Source organism: Petaurus breviceps, unplaced genomic scaffold, assembly GCF_028583685.1.
Source record: "Petaurus breviceps papuanus isolate PSGF00001 unplaced genomic scaffold, PetGlider_PUasm1.0 174, whole genome shotgun sequence".
Lineage (NCBI taxonomy): Eukaryota > Metazoa > Chordata > Mammalia > Diprotodontia > Petauridae > Petaurus > Petaurus breviceps.
In genome coordinates, this window is record NW_027185761.1 from 75,380,146 (window position 1) to 75,380,966 (window position 821).

Genomic DNA, 821 nt, shown 5'->3' on the forward strand with positions numbered 1-821 from the left:
GGCCCCACTGTCCAGGAGAGGGGCAGGACAGTGGATGGGGCAGGGGGGACAGGCTGTCCTTGGCCCCACTGTCTAGGAGAGGGATGGAATGGTAGATAAGGTGAGGAGACAGGCTGTCCTTGATCCCACTGTCCAGGAGAGGGGCGGGCTGACAGGACAAGCTGTCCTTGGCAAAGGCTTCCCTGCTGGTGGGAGGGGCTGGAAGCAAGGATGACCTCAGCCTCAAGGCTCTCTCCGCTCTGGGATGTGCGAATCTATGTGTTCGTGCTGCCCCCTGCTGGACTAGATGCAGCCTGTACCGCCCCTCCAGCCTGGACTCCAAGCTACTCCACTCCACTCTTGTGAGCCCAGGACCAGAGGGATCCTCAGGCTCACAGAGTCCGACTGCTTCTTTTCTCAGGGGAGGAGACTTAGACCCAGATGAACTGTGCAGGGCAGAAGGGCCTGGGTTCAAGTCCTACTTCTTACTACAGAGTTAACTAGGAGACCCTGGGCCAGTCACTCAGCCTCAGTTTCCCCCTCCATAAAGTCATGCAGGGGTTAGACTAGGTCTCTAGATGACCTCTCTGCAGTGATTGGTTCAAGGCTTCACATTCACAAAGGAGTGAATCATGGAGCTGGGAGGAGGACCCCTCTTCTGATTTCCACTATTGGCCCCTGAAGAGGGTGTGCACACTTTCCTCCTGAGGAAGGGCAAGGCTGTGCTGGGCATGGCTGGGCTGGGCGGGGCTGGGTGGGGCAGGGCTGGGCAGGGAATAGCAGGTCTGGGCTGGCCAGATCTGGGCTGGGCTGGGCAGGGCTGGGTGGGGCTGGGCAGGGCA